Source organism: Cygnus olor, chromosome 3, assembly GCF_009769625.2.
Source record: "Cygnus olor isolate bCygOlo1 chromosome 3, bCygOlo1.pri.v2, whole genome shotgun sequence".
Lineage (NCBI taxonomy): Eukaryota > Metazoa > Chordata > Aves > Anseriformes > Anatidae > Cygnus > Cygnus olor.
The window spans coordinates 49,987,531-50,002,604 of NC_049171.1; the positions used below are offsets into that span (position 1 = coordinate 49,987,531).

Sequence of the window (15,074 nt, forward strand, 5' to 3'; positions counted from 1 at the left end):
TTGTTCCTAAAGCAAGCAAAATTATACATACGGAAAAAGTGAAATGGTATTAAAAAGCCCAAGCAACAACAACAACAGCAAAACCCTAACCCACAGGTGCCGACAAGGCACTTAAAATTCATTTGGGGAATTCTGGCAACTCATCATAAATGAGCTCTAATAGGAACACCAAAATTAGTTCAGCAGTTTCTCGTTGAACATAAAGAAAAAATAAAACTGAAAAATAAAAATGTCAAGAACTACTGCCAAGAAGGCTTATGCTGCTTTTCAGAGCTCATCCACTGCTAAGTAGCACAAACCATCTCTGACATCTCTTTCTTCTTGAGTCAAAAAAGGGGTCAGATTCCTTCTTAAAGATGTTTTTCCCACAAAAGAAAATCACAACAACAACAAAGAAAAAAAACTGTTAAAACAAGTTATCTACATACACAGGCCATTGCATAAACTATTACCTCTGGTGCAAGCATGTGACACATATGCAGATGTAAGTACTCCAGCAATGCTAATTTGCAAAATGAGGTTTTAGAGATTACTTTTTAGAAACCTCCTCTTCCATCCCTGTTTTTTTTTCCCCCTTTAAATACATTGTATCCCTTGCTTTGGGTCTTTAGCAGATGTGGTAATTGGTTTCCAGGTGCTAGGAAGTAATTCCTGACAAGACTGACACTTGGAAATCTCGACAACAAACGAATCAGAGGAAATAAGGAGCCAACTCAGAAGGGCAGCCAAAACGTGATGTGCTCAGGGGCAAAAACTAAGAAACCTCATTTCAAGCAGCAAACCACCACAGGTTTGTCAGAGAATAAAGTCATGAGATGACGGGAAAAAAATCTGACTCATATCTATAATATTAGAAGAACGTTTCTGACTTTTTTGTTCATGCACAGGTTGCATGAAGAGAGCGGGTGTACTTCACCAGCCCAAGGCCAGCTCTTCTGGAAGACATACGCATCCTGAGGAAGGTATGGGGTATTTTGGCAGGGAGGCAGTCTGGTGAGCCTGTCTGCTAGGGCAACGCTGACATTGCCCTAACAAGTGCAAACAGAGGAGAGAAAGAGTTTTTAAATTACTTATTCCTTCTAAACGTATGTTGGGATGACCTCAAGTGCTTCATCCTGAGCAATACCCTGATCTTGCCATTCCTTTTATAGAGACCTTTGCTTTGTTTCTTCTTTATTTTTATTTTTTTTTCCAGAGAGATTAAACACAATATACAAAGAAGTCAGTGTGTTGTTTGGAAACACCTGCCAACATTAACAAAAGAAAAAAACAGAGAACATTTGAAGGATTGGCCTTTATTCCACCAGTCCACGTACCAGCGATTTCCTAACAGCGCGTGTTAGCCCCAGCTCAACGCTAACAACTAGCCTTCCAAACAGCCCAGTGAAAATGCATGTATCAGGCACATATGAAAAATACCTGAGTCACGCTGGTGGAACTTAACTCCAGCCTAATTTGAATATCTTAGATTTAATTAGAAGGTGTTAACAAGAGCACAAACACACGTATTCCATAGGAGGCAGCAGCGTTTGAGATGCTCAGTGGCAGCTACCACCAGCCTGGACGTGAGCACAGCCTCCTTTCCAGTACTGCTGGTCGTACCATTGGGAAGCTCCCAGCTCTAGCCCGTTCTCCCTCCTCTCGAAAACCACCAAAATATTTAAATGCCTGGGGTTGGTAACACTTGGTTCAAGTCCTGTCACCGCCCACATTTTACTCAAACGAGTGTTCAGGGACAGGATGCAGGAGACTGTAGGCGCTGGCATTATCTGGAGTGGGTATTAACCTCCTGTGCTCAGTGCTGGTGCCTTATCTCCCAGGGTTTCTACCAAGAGAACGTATTTTATATTCATCAGAGAAGGACATCTTTTGCAACTTCGCTAGTTTGCTAACAATAACCTAAATTGTTTTGCATAACCCGCTTAAACAAATATTAACTACAAGCTGATATACATCCCCCTCATCTTCCCACTGAAACTATTTTACTCAAGCTGCCGCTGAACACCAGAAAGCTCGTGAGCTTTTCAGGCGAATTAAGTCAAATCTGGAACAAAAATCTGAAACACTTTAAACTCTCAGCATCTCCCCCACGGGAGCTTGCATATGGCACACAGCCGCCCTAATTTCTGACTCAAAGAAAGCAAATAAATAGAAGAGGCTTTTCTGTTCTTGAAGGAGCACGCACCCTCTTGAGACAGCCGACCACACCTGAGCAGCCACAACGATGTTCTCCAGCACTGCTCACGGGCTCTGGGGAAGATCTGGGTTCCTGAGGGGTCCAGGAGGGGCCATTTATTACAGCCTACAGGCAAAACTCCCCATTTCACCACAGAATACAGGGATCTGGTCAGTAGTGAGCCTCAGCTTTGCATATAGCTACCTCATATTGTTCTTCAGCTGTGCAATGATGTCTGGATAACCCGAACAAGCTACGGTATGTAAGGCTCATTGCCATACTAAAAGGGGCTTCTTAGTCACCTCTGAGTCCTATTCAATGTAACCTACAGTGACAACTGTATGGAGTAAAAATATAAAACTAATTCTCTGGGGTAGGGCAAAAAATAATCCACTTTTTATTTTTTAATCGCCGTGAATATAAGCAGTTCTGCGGCATTATGGTCGGAGCATTCGAGGCATCTATTAGTTCAAGGATAAACAGCTCGGTGGCGTGGGAGATGGCGTGATCTGAGGGTAATGAAAGGGAGGTAAGCGACAGAGGAGGCTGAGGTAAACAGGCATGAGGGCAGGATCGCTGCAAGCAGGGCTACGGGAAAATGTGCAAAAAGACCTGAGACAGAATCACAGAATGGTTTGGGTTGGAAGGGACCTTTGAGACCACCTAATTCCAACCCCCCTGCCATGGGCAGGGACACCTCCCACCAGACCAGGTTGCCCAAAGCCCCATCCAGCCTGGCCTTGAGCACCTCCAGGGATGGGGCACCCACAGCTTCTCTGGGCAGCCTGTGCCAGGGCCTCACCACCCTCTGAGTGAAGAATTTCCTCCTAACATCTATTCTAACCCTACTCTCTTTCAGTTTTAAGCCATCAGTTTCAAGCCCTTGTCCTATCACTCCACTCCCTGACAAAGAGTCCCTCCCCAGTTTCCCTGTAGGCCCCCTTTAGGCACTGGAAGGCCGCTATAAGGTCTCCTCAAAGCCTTCTCTTCTCCAGGCTGAACCACCCCAACTCCCTCACCCTGTCCTCATAGTAGAGGTGCTCCAGCCCCTTGATCATCCTCGGGGCCCTCCTCTGGGCTTGCTCCAACATGTCTATTTCTCTCTTGTGCTGGAGGCCTGACTGCCACAGCCAGTGCCACGGAGGTAGTAAGAATACTTAAAAAAGTAAACATAGTGGCAGCAACAGCCAAAATAGAAAGAGAGACTTCCACAGCTTTTAGGGAGCCAGAATTTCCTGAACTAAGAGCTTGCATTACATTAAAGCATGCATATGCACGTGGAAAGTTTATGCCTTCCGCTGCTCTCCCACACCACAGCAAGAAGACTTCTGAGCCAAGTGATGTGAGCCACACACACCTTGAAGCAACAGCAACTGCAGGACGAATCCCACACACACAGGTTTGGTGGTGGTTGTGGGTTTCTCTGTTATTCCAACTGCTTTGCTTTTTTTTTTTTTCCTTCCTCCAAGCAAACGTACATGTAAGTACTTAAACTGTTAATCATAATGTTTTCATTTTGTGTTTAAAAACGTACATTAAAAAAAATCAAACAGAGATGATGAAACCTTCAAAAAGCACAGACTCTAGCAAGTCACAGGTACTTCAGGCACCAATAACAATGCAACACGCAATGCCTAAGTCTCAGAAATCCAGTGGGTAAGAAACCCCTTCTGGATCTACTACAATCGTAAGCAGGTGTTATGGGGCCCCAGTTCCCATAAGGCTCATCTGGGTGGCACATCTGTTATTTCAGTCCTCATATTTGTTAGCAAACATTAAAGAAGGTAACTTGTCTAGTAGCTAAGGTACTGCGAGGAAAAACAGACACATTGTGTGAATTCAGTTTGTTGTGTGTGTTGTTTACTATGCATTTTCCTCACTGTTTTACTGAAATAATCAAGGCAATAACATCTTATTGCTTCAGGTTATACTGCTGCATGCAGCGTGAAAGCCCGGTGCAAAAACTCACTACAGGGAAATGGAAAATGTTACAGTTCTGTGTATGTAAACACTGGCTGGGTTATCTGCTTCATTTCATTCGAGCAAGGCCCTGTCTCAGTTCCAGCTCTGAGGTGACAGGAAGCCTACGAGCACTCCAGTGATACAGCTCCTCAGCAAGGGAAAGGTGACAGCAGCTGAAGACCTGGCTCAAAATAAGCCACTTAATTAGGCGGCAGGTGGAGGGAGGTAATTATTCCCCCTATGCAGCACTTGTGAGACCGCATCCGGAGCGCTCAGTCTGGGTTGGGGAACACTGGGAAGAGAAAGATTGACGCACTGGAGCGGGTCCAGCGGATGGCCACCAGGATGCTGGAGCGCTTGGTGGATGAGGACAGATGGAAGGAGCTGGGTTTGTGTGGTCTGAGAAAGAGGAGGCTGAGAGAGATGGGGGGGGAGCATCTCTGTCCAAACGCCCAGCGGGCGGTGGAGGAGAAGCTGAGGCCGGATTCTTCTTAGAGGCACACATAAAGTGGCAAGGAACAACAGACTCGAGTGGCACTGGGGGAAATTCCTGCTGGAGAGTAAGGTAAAAGATGTTCACAATGAGGGGGATTGTGCCCTTGAACACACTGCCCAGAGAGGCCGTGTAACCTCCGCCCCTGGAGATACTCAAAACCCAACCAGATGAGGCACCAACCTCTCAGTCAGACCCAGCCTTGAGGTCAGCCCTGTTCTGCAAATGGAGATGTTTTCCAGAGGTTCCTTAAGCCTCAATTCTTCAGTGATTAAATTTTAAAAGGAAGAATAACACTTCTCAGAGGAGCTGGAAGGCCTATTAAGAAGTAGTTTAATAGAAGAACTATTAAAAAGTAATTTTAGCAGACAAGTCTGTTAGCTCTAGAGAGCTCAGTCACAAAGAAGCTGTTACAATATGATTGCAGGAAGAAAAAACAAGAACAAAAAACAACTGCAGGTGATTGTTCCCTTAAAACAGAACAAAGTTTTGGGTGTTTTTATTTGTTTTTTCTTCCCTAGGTTCAAAGCATGATATCAGAGTCCAAAGCTACACACTTGTCATGATAGGCACAGTTTAGCAAGTTCCCATACCAACAATCATAAAGCAAATCTACATAATGCGGTTTCACTGTCATTTTCAAGATATTTTCTCAGAAATTATGCTTGAGTGACAACATACTGCTGATTATGGAAGAAACTCATATTGCAGTTAGGGGTGACCACCTTATTGCCAAATACAGACCTTATTTCACGTGTACAGTTGTTTATACCTGCATTATCTCGAGATCTGTGATATTTCTCTGTAGGAAGAGGGTGTTAACAATAGTCTGGTTACACCAAGAAATCCATAGAAATGTATTAACACTTCAAAACTAAATTTGAGACAAGCAATCCTAAACCAGTTTACTTTCAAAAGCCTTGACTCATCAAGAGAGGGACTCCTATACCACTCTGCCACTTTCGTGGCAATACGATTTGAATGGCTAGTCCATCCTTCTTTCAAAAAAAAAGAAAAAAAAAAAAAAGAAAGAGACTGAAAATAACCACTGCATACAAGTGTAGCACCATGTCATTTTAAAGCTTGTGGGTAGCTGTTACAGATGGAGCTTCCTGGGAATATAATCACTCTTCTTCAGTGGGGCAGATAACACATAAATAGAAGAGAATTTCTTCACAGTTTAGCACTATTTAAAAAAAAAAACAAAAAACAAAAAACAAACTAGTTTGAATAGTCTTTGGTGCTGTGAAAATGAACATTTATCTAGTTAATCCACTCTTTCAGGTCATTTCACCCATGCCTCTTCTTTTTTGTGTCAAACCCAAGTAAAGCACAGCCTCTCCAGCACCAGACCATGCTGTGCAGACACACTCTCAGTAACTAGCACCCGGTCTCTGGGGCCCTGGACGTGGTGCAGGCATGTCAGTGTGGTTCTGCTCCTGGACTGCTGGGGATACCCCGGTTCTCACCCACGAGCTCCTCTGTTCACAACTGCAGCGATGTGGCTGTGCATCCAACCCTACCCTGGGAAGTACAAAGAAAGCAATGCTTTTTTTTTGATCTACCCTCCATGTTCAGCTCCAGATTATTCTCAGCACGTCTTGCTGTGCCACGTTAGCTCTAGCAGACAGCAACTGGTTTTACTAAGACACAAGCTTACAAGGCAAATAGTAAGAGTTGACCACAAAAGCAAAATTTCACTGGCTCGTTCAACATCTACAGCCATACAGTCAGCTTCATAAAGCAGAACTAATTATTTTGCATGGGGGAGAAAAACAAAACAAGAAGCAGCCAACCAGCCTAACCTTTCAACAGCTCAAATCAACGCTTGCTAAAAAACATAGCAAGAGCAAAGACAAGGTCACCTCACCCTTGAAGTCGCTGAATCACGATAATGCTAAAGGAAGCCCACAGCTTAAAAAAAAAAAAAAAGAAAAAAAGCCTGTAGAAGAAAAATGGTTTTTAACCTCTCACAAGAGTGGCAGCAAATCGCTCTGAATGTCGAGTCATCAGGCAGCGCAAAGCCATCGATGCTCTTGCTGTTCTGCCTGCGATGACTGGGCAGGAGGAAGAGGCAAACAGCCTCCTTACGCACTTTGTCCCCAGCCGTATTTGTTCGTTTTTGGCAGCCCCACTTCAACATTAGGACGACAAGTTCTGCAGTTTTTAAGCGTGTCAGTAATGCTGCCCTAAGCAAGGAAGACAGTCGGCGTCTGTCTCCTACCTCCTCCAGTGCACACAAGGTAATTTTCGACCTTCGGATGTAAAAGGTATTTCTCCTCCACAACGTTACATCATTTGGTGGCTCTCTTCTCAGCCAAACCTTTGGGTTCATTACATTTCCTACAGAAGGAAAACTCCAAGAGTGGTGCTCAAAAGAAATTAGAGCCAACACTACGCACGTTTTTGAGAGCACACAGACTATTACACTGCGAGTTAAATCTGGTTCTTCAGTTAGCCATCTGTTGTACACTGACCTTCTGTGAATTACAGGGAAAATTCAAAACCCAGTTGCTATTCCTCCTCACCAGTCCAACGTATCAGGTCCTGTGAATATAAGGCCACTGACTATTCACAGACACCTGGAAAACTTCATATTTGGAACTGCATATTCAGCTGGATGCTGAAAGTTATGAATGGCATCAGAGAGCGGGCCAACAAAAGGATTATTTAAATAGTTTTATTCCTTCCTTAGTAGTGAAAGCAGCAAAACGTTATCAGTGTATTTGAAAACGGGATCTGGGACCCTTCTTACAGAAATCACCAATTCAAATGCTGCTTGGGGTGACAACAACCAGAAATACCATCTATTGCCTACTTATACCCAAACTCCAGAAAGAAGTTTAGAAATTTTCATTTACTTTCCAGGAAGGCAGAGAGGCAACAGAATGGACATTTTTGCAGATCTTCAGAGAAAAATCTTACTGAACATGGGGTGGGGAGGTGGCTCCCTCTGAAATCTCGTTAGTGACTGCTGTTAACCACTTGTGCAAGAGCACAGTAAATGTGACCAGGAAACAGTGTCCCAAGCAACTTCAACCTCTTAACTTGTTTTCTGAAGGAGAAAATAAATGATCAATAGGGAAAGCAAAGGACTATTGCATTGCAAGAAAGTGGGAGAGGGTAGAAAAAAGAAGAAAAAAGCTTGTGGTGACCGAGTACTGCTCCTGTCATCTCCCAGAAGCCAGCACGTGGTTATTACCTCTAACAGCACAGAATTCAGACCTGCCCCTTTCCAAACACTCTCAGCATACAGTGACAGCATGCACGAGGATCTGTCCACAGGGAGGTCTAAAAACATGCAAGAGGTCATTAACCTCACCATAAAAAGAGAAACCAACGGAACACCATTAACCTCACCACTAAAAACAAACACGGGCCTCTCATACAGTTCAAGACACAAAACAGCCCAAGATCCAACTCCGAAAAATAGAGGTTTTCATTCCAAGTCACAGAGCTGCATTTTTCCTGGAAAAATGCATCGTTGCTTCCTAGCAAGAGGTTGCCCACAAAGCAAAACCCAGTCAGAGCAGCAAACAAATATTCTGTCCTTCAGTGGGGTGAGAGCTCCTTTCTCTTACTCCTGCTCTCCTCCCCTGGGGGAGCAGCACCTGGCTATAGGATGCAACCAGACCTACCCTGCAATTATCTGGTCCTATGATGAGGATTAAGAGATGACCAGGTATGGGATGAAGTTGTCCCAGAAGGAAGGAAAAAAATACTTCTGTGTGAAAGTGATACAAACGCAGGAGTTAAAAAGTAGCAGACAAGCTTCTGCTGTATTTTTCAGGGGAAGGCCACAGTCAAGCAAGCCCTGAAAGCAGCAGGATGTTGGTTGATACAGATAGCTACTGTCCTCTTTAACACTGTCATAAAGTTTTGCGCTGGCTAAAAAGAGCTACAGGCAGTCTGCGAGCACTCGTACTGTACGTCTCAGCGATGGCCCCAAGCACCACACTGCTTCTGGCTGGGGAGCTTTCAGGCCGGGTAGCAGCAGGACTTCCAAGTTATTCTGAGTGAGAGCATCTACCCCTTCAATAATAATCCCCAGGGCAATTTTGCAGTTTAAAGACCAGGCACAAAAGGGAGGAAAAACAAAATATTTGTAAAAAATATATATATAACTCAATACTCAACTGTACACCAACATCAGAAGTTACGATAGGAACTGTGCGATGGCCCAGTCACGGCAGGAAGACCTTCGAGCTGCCTCTCGAAGTGCTACAGCTGCAAGTCAGAGATGCAAGTTGCACAAGGCGTTCTTCCCCACGCGGGCTGTTCTGTGATAAGGGGGTTGCAAGGTCTTTATGAACACAATAAGCGTGCTTCAAATGAATGATGAAATCTCTTTGTTTAAAAAAAGTGAACTAGTAAAAAAAAATGATGAAGTTTAAAGAAGAACAATGCTAGGAACAACCAGATACAGTCATTAGAGAACTCTCGTGAAACAGAGAAGTTCTTTAAAAAATAACTGAATGGGTATTTAATACTAATTTTCACTATCATATCCCGTTTAACTTCTCCGTATAGCTTCATCTACCAAAGCGATGCCTGACAAGGTACGAATTAATTGGCAATAATGCTTTCATCCTGGAGTACACCAAAGCTTAAGGATTATTTTGGTCAATTCTGTTAACAAGGGAAAACTGGAACCGAGAGGAAAAGGCCAATTTCAAACAGAGAAGATATTTCAACTAAGCCTAGCCAATCATTTGAGGTTTCCTCCCTCCTCCTCCCAAAATTGTTAAAACAAAAGTTATCCATGAGTTTAAGTGGTGTGAAACACTTGCCACCCGCCCCAAAAGCAAATGTTCACACACACCCTAGCTTTCTTGGGTCCGCTTCAGCCAATTCTTCACTTAGTCTGTTCAATGTTCCCCCAGCCCAAGTGTTTCTCTGCTTCTGCCTATATGTTGTGCTCCTTTCTGGTTATAGCCACCGAGTGCCTAGAGCAGGAGGGGACTAAGAATTTCCCTAGGCTAGAAAAGGCATCCAGTGCCTTCGGCCTCCTACAAAAGCCACCAAAATAAAATAATTAAATATATATATATATATGGAGGGGTGACCCTCTTTGATCCCATCAAATCATTGACACATCACAGCTGCCCTGTATAGCTCCTTGTATATCTCAACATGAAGAGCATCAGCTAACTTGCACTAAGAATTTAGGCCACCTGCTTAATCAAGTAGGATTTACTACTTAGAGATGCTCTGGAAAATTATAGCATAGAAAAACAAACAACCTCCAGAGGTGCAAGACTTCCTTGAATTGACAGAAGCTCACCTGGAAAACCTGGGGTAACCTCTCCCTGTATAACACTGTCACAAGCAACATCAGTAGAGCCATTCAAGTCGGAATGCCTTTGGTCTCAAAAAGAAACTGCATTTTGGGAACGGCAACAAAGAAAGATTCACTTTCTATAACAAGCTGACTGCACTCAAGCCATCTAATTCACATCAGCTGAAACTGCAAGGCTAGCTTTTTGATGGCTTTTTCAAATGAAAAATATTCACTCAAGTGCATGGTATACAAGCAGGAGAACTGGTCAGGAAAAATCTGACAGTCATTCTCTGCAAGACTATTCAGTTCTAGCCACACCTAGAAGCTCCATAAACGTGTTGCTAATTTCATATATACTTAATAGGAATCATCAATAAAAAGTCAAAATGTCAATGGTTTTATTTTACTCCAAACAGTTGCACATATTTTGAGCTGTAATCCTGTATTTCAGAATGAGTTACAACTCAAAGCAGTCAGAGGCAAGATGAGGTGGCATGTTTTGGTTGACTTGAATTAATCTCATTTTTTCATTTCCTTCAGTGGAAGCGTTGATATTGTCGGGCTTTGTCTCAGTTCCAAGTGAAGGAAAGTTCTGAAAGTTCTTTACAAAATGTCACTGTTTTCCTGCAGCCAATTGTAAGGAGAACAACGTGGCACTTCTCCTTGGCTGCAAATTTCCGTGAGGTCAAGTTGGTCTCTGGTTTCATGGCTCAAGGACATCTCCCACAGACAGGCTTACCTTTTACCGCTCTCTTTAGCACCAGGAGTCTGCTTACCTGCACTTAAGAAGCAAGGCTGTGCCCTCAGACTCCACGCACTGACTCCTCCAGGAGCGGGGTACATGGCTCAGAGGCAGCGGAACAACTAACACCCTGCACCTCTCATCCGGGCCTGACAACTCTCGGTCTAGGAGGAAGTCAGGCACTAAGGGCAAAACCTGCGAGGGGATGCAAATGCTATAAATCCTCCTCCTACACCTGCACGTTTGTCACCTATCGAAATTTCAAGCGTTTTTTGTTGCTGGTGGCTTTTTAACCATCTTATCAAAAGCAGATTGGGGTTTTTAAATTTTAAGAGCAAGCTGCTGCTGTGCAAAGCGAGATAACCCAGCACGCAGGCAGATGCAGCACTGAAGCTTCCCCTCTTCCTGAGGTGTTTTGTTCGGGGTGGCCCCGCCAGCACCTCCCTCAGCACTCCAGTGACTCGGAGGTGCTTGTATGATGTCCAACAGCACGCAGAGAGCATCCACATCCCACGCTCAGGGATGCCAAAGTCCGCGGGGCTTGCAAACACCCTTGCAGCAAGGCCTCACGATGCTCCGCACTGAAGCGCACGAATCCTCTTGTGGATTTCACTCAAAGTAAACCGCTGACTCGCACTACACAGATCTGCAGGCCTTTTGTCACCGAAGGAGTCCTTAATTGCTAGATTTCAATGAGACTGCTCGGGTGAATTAGATTTGTCTGGTTCAAGTCCTGTTTGGGGAGTAATGGGTCGAAATTACTCGTGAAGACACTTGTGTGGGAACTGCAGGGGTGGGAAAGGGTAAAGAGTTATTAATTTTCTTCTTCTTGAAGGTCACTTTGCCAACACACGCTGTCAAAGCAGACCTGCCCATAACGCAAATTACAAAGCGCTGGCCATGACAGAAATGAATTCCATTATTATACATTCAAATACCACCCAGGCCGACTTCGGCAGAACTTTACCAAACAAGTTTGGATCGAATATTAATGCGTACCTGAGAGAGCGCGAGGAAGGGAAAACACAAGCATGCAACACATTCTCTCCCTGAAGTTAAAGCCCTCTGACGCGGGAAGACAGCACAGGGAAGATTACTGGCTAAGTAACACTAATGAGGCATAAGATAGCAAACAACTCTAAGTCTTCTTTAACATAACCAAATGCGTGATGCTGTAGATGCATCATATCAGAATGCTACATCGTCGTGGAGGCACTGGACAGTTTTCATGCATCTCACCACAACTGTATTACCCCATAAATGTACCACAGACCACACCACGTCCAGATTAGCATATTCAGTTTAATTCCGAAGGCCTTTCCGTATCCAACTCCACCCATGCTTTTTGGATAACACTATTCAGGCGTTTCATGCAAAGTTATTGTGAAATCTATGGTATGTCAAAAAGAACTCCTCAGCAATGCTTTGTCTTTCTTACTCAAACGAAACAGAAATTTGTCAATGGGTCCTAACTTTCAAAGACTCTTAAAATGAAAGGGGTTGATAAGCAGCCACCTTCGTCACTTCTGTCTTACCCTGATGGCCACGTCCACATGCCAAAGTTGTTTACCATTCACTGAAGACGTGTATTTAGTCAACATCAAAACAACTTCCAGAGAAGCCTGTTCAGGGCTTTATACTTAACTGATATTTCATGCCACTACACCTTCCACCAGCAGGTAACATGGAATTTCTGAAACAATGTGCCCGAAGCATAAACCACAAAACACCAAAGTCAGTAGCCTACCATTAGACAACCTCACAGGGGAAATTCTTATTTTTGCCAAAGATGAACCTTTCAGATGAGGCACTAATTTATTAGAGGTGGAAAAGAAGCAGGCTTGCAGGCAAACCCGTGAGTCACCTGAAACTTTCAACAAAGTAAGAGAAATCCGCCACCTACTACCAATGAAACATGAATTTTGAAGGAATTAATTGATATTACTTTCTCCTTCTCATCAAATCACAGCTTTGTGAGGAAAAGGGAGTCAAGAAGGAAACCATTGTTCCCCCCGAACTCCCTTTAAATTTTTTTTTTAAATTAAAAAGTTTGAGAAGCCGTAGACCTACTGACATCCACCGTGCATTACCAGCTTTCTGAGCACGTACACCAACACGCTGCCTGCCCCCTGCCTCGCTGGGGGTAAGGTAACAATCTGCCGCTTTAGAGATACTAAGCGAGCACTCAACTTGAAAAACGAACAAAGAGTGGCTTCTCTCCCTCCCAGGGCTTCCCACTGGGCCCAGCTGTGGCTGAAATGGATACAACCGAACAGTTGGAGACGTTTCCTTCCCTTCCCACTCTGATATTCTTCTTGGGGCTTCCTTTGTTCGCTCACAGAACTTTGTTTGAAGCATGTCGAAGCGTTTTCCCTCCCTCGCTGCGTGATGAGCCCACGCGGCCAGGAGACGGGCTCAGGAGAACCACAGAGGTCCTGCTGGGAGCCCTACGGTGGGCGTCTGAGCGGACACGGCTCTCCACTCACATTCTCTGCATTTCGAGCCGGTGGCGTCCCTTCGGCTCACTGGTCCTCCTTGGGGGAGACCGGACGAGTCAACCTTAACAAAAACACCTCCTCACCCAACACAGAGACATGGGGATCTTCACCTACAATTGTTCTAGGCTTCGGTCGTGGCACACCAGCTAGACAGATACCAGGGAGAAACAACACAAACCCGAGATGCGCCTGTGCGGAGGAGATACTGGAAAGTGTTACAGCCGCGGGGATGGTGGAAGGAAGGATGTGGGAGTCACGGAGGTTGTACACAAGGAGGAAAATGACAAGGTCTCTGAGGCGTTCCCAGCGCCGTGGATATGTCTCACAAGCCCGGTCCGTCCCCACTCGTTCTGTAGCATTTCATGGCTGGGAGCAGGGCAGAGGGACGGCTGGACAGCTCGGGGGGGTGGGAGCTCACCTCCCAGCCCGAACCCCCTCCTCCAGCATCTCCCGGCCCTGCCCTCCCCACCGGAGCCCCCTCCGTCAGCGGGGTCCCCAGAGGGGGCTCAGGGCAGCCCGGGGGGGACGAACAAGGGGCCGGGGGTGGACGAGGGGCCGGCCTCCCCCTGCCACCCCCGGCCATTTCGCGCTGCCCTCGCCCCCTCCGTGAAAGGGACCTTTGTCAGGGCACCCCACCCCATCCCACAGCGCGGGGGGCACAGCTCCTGCCGTCCCACCCCCCCTCTCCCCGCAGCCTTTTATTTCGCAGCCACGAATACATCCCCGTGCTAGGGGTGGGGGGGGGGGCGCACGGGGCCGCGCCCCCGGTAAGCGGCGATGCCGTGGGCTGCGGGCAGGGGGCTGCGGGCAGGGGTCCCCCCGCGGTGCCGCCCCCGCGGCTGGGCGCACAAAGGAAGCCCCGCGCCGCAGCATCGCCCCCTCCTCCTCCTCCTCCTCCTCCTCCTCCCCCCCTCTCCTCCCTTCCCTTCCCCGCCCCGCCTCCCCCGGGCGGCGGCCCCCCGGTTACCTGCGGCGGCTCCGCACGCCCGCTCCCATCCTCCTCGCCCCGCTCCCCGGTGCCCCCTGTCCGCGGGCGGTAGCGGCGGTGGCGGCGGCTCCCGCTGCGCTGCGCTGCGCACCCCCGGCGGGCAGAGCCGGGCGGAGCCCGCCGAGCACGGGGACGGGGCTCTCGGGGGAGCTGCGCTGCCTCCGCTCCGCTGCCGGTGCCGGCCCCGCTCCGCTCCGCCCGGGCGCTCCCCTCCCGCCGGGGCTGCTGACAGATGGCGCAACCGCCCAGCCGCCGCCGCCGCCGCCTCCCCCGCCCGCCGCGCCCCGCCGCGGGGGCGGACCGAGACTGGCAGCGCCGCCGGCCTATGGGAGAGCGCGGCCCGCTGCCGCCGCCGCTCCGATTGGGCGGCGGAGAGGGGAGGGCGGGGAGAGGGAGGCCGCGCCTCAGCGCCCGCTGGGCGGGTGTGGGGGGGGGTAGCGCAGCGCCGCCATCTCCGCACCGGCCCCGGGGGGCTCGGGGGGGATGGAAGGGGCAGGAGCTGCTCAGGGCTGCAGGCTGCCCTGATGGGGAGAGCAAGCTCAGGCAGACCGGGTTTCTTCACAGAATCACAGAATCATCTAGGTTGGAAGAGACCTCCAAGATCACCCAGTCCAACCTCTGACCTAACACTAACAAGTCCTCCACTAAACCGTATCACTGAGCTCTACATCTAAACGTCTCTTAAAGACCTTCAGGGACGGTGACTCAACCACTTCCCTGGGCAGCCCATCCCAATGCCTAACAACCCTTTTGGACTTCTTTACAGTTCTTCCTAATATCTTGTCTGGTATCCGTAATTCTTGAAATTGGTGGTAGCGGGCGGGAGGGGAGTGGAGAAGTGAACCGTGTGGAGGCTTTCAAGGTCTCTGGTTTTGTGCTAGGCACTGGTGTTTCAGGTGGCCACACTGGGCGTTGCTGCGACCTCGCCATGGCC

At 47.4% G+C, this 15,074-nt stretch overlaps 1 protein-coding gene across 5 annotated transcripts in view; it reads right to left on the bottom strand.

The window, feature by feature from the left end:
* Positions 1-14,399, bottom strand: part of FYN (FYN proto-oncogene, Src family tyrosine kinase) — a 132,826-nt gene extending 118,427 nt beyond the window's left edge. For 2 of the 5 annotated variants that reach the window (XM_040550585.1, XM_040550584.1), the window contains exon 1: positions 14,120-14,399. The gene's annotated coding sequence lies outside the window, so the exon portion shown is untranslated. The remainder of the gene's footprint in view (positions 1-14,119) is intronic. The other 3 variants (XM_040550582.1, XM_040550589.1, XM_040550586.1) reach the window with 3 other exon arrangements.
* Between the last annotated feature and the right edge of the window lie 675 nt (positions 14,400-15,074).